Raw genomic sequence first — 1,203 nt, 5'->3', positions numbered from 1 at the left:
GTAAATAACAAAAGTATATATTAGTATGACGCTCGGGAATACGGAAAGTCTTTGACGTTTCGAGCTACGCTCTTCAACAGAAAGAATACGGAGACAAGGAGAAAAACACGGAGAAAAAAAATTGAATAGTGTTCAGTCAACGGTCAATCATAATAATGGCCGATCATAACAATGACTGACCGGAAGTTAGAAATTCTTATTTCAGGAGAGCTAAGAAAGGGGGAGATATATATATATATACATATATATACGTAGAATTCACAAAGAAAACAAAAAGCCGAAGACAGGTGGAGTAGAGAACAAACAGATGTATTAGTTTAACGCTCGGGAAGTGAAAAAAGCTTTAACGTTTCGAGTCTACGCTCTTCCACAGAAAGGAACACAGAAAAAAAAACAAATAGAGAAAATAAAGTATGTGTAGTGGCTAGCGATTTATCATGGCGAATGCCGGACAGAAGGGTCATACAAGAGAGCTAAGAAGAAGGGGAGATAATAAAGTAGTGGTGATCCCAAAACGAAGGTGCGCGTGCGTGTATATAAAAGCGGATGTATGTGAGTGTGGAAGAGGGCTGATAACCTTGACGTGTACGTGTGTGCATGTACGTATGTATATATATGAGTGTATTCGATATGTATATACATATATGCTCATATATGTATGTATGTATATACATATATATATACGCACGTACACATTTATATTCGATAAATATATACATGCATATATATATTAGATATAGATAGATAGATAGATAGATAGATATATTAGATATACATATGTATATATACACATACACACATACACACACACATGCTTCATCTTACGAGACAATCTCGTGTATTACATGGTAGCTCTCTCGCATTCGATAATGAGACATCTGTACATCAATCGATTTAGGTGATAAAAGCTTGTACAACATTTTTGCCACTCTCCCAGTCGCTATAGCATTGGGCCATCCTAGAAATAATGCGGTTCTTAATACTTTTATTTTTCAAAATTAAGATAAATACGAGGCTTTTTTAATCTAAAATATACTCTTTCGATTTTCTAAGAGAGATGTGTGTAGATGTGTGTGTGTGTGTGTGTGTGTGTGTGTGTGTGCGCGTGGAGATGTTCCACATGAGTGCTTGACAGCTGATGTTGTGTTTACGTCCCCGTAGCATGACGGTTCGACAAAAGTGAACGATAGAATATTACCAGGC

The sequence above is a fragment of the Octopus bimaculoides genome, chromosome 12 (genome assembly GCF_001194135.2).
Source record: "Octopus bimaculoides isolate UCB-OBI-ISO-001 chromosome 12, ASM119413v2, whole genome shotgun sequence".
NCBI lineage: Eukaryota > Metazoa > Mollusca > Cephalopoda > Octopoda > Octopodidae > Octopus > Octopus bimaculoides.
Note: the sequence above shows the minus strand (reverse complement) of the source record.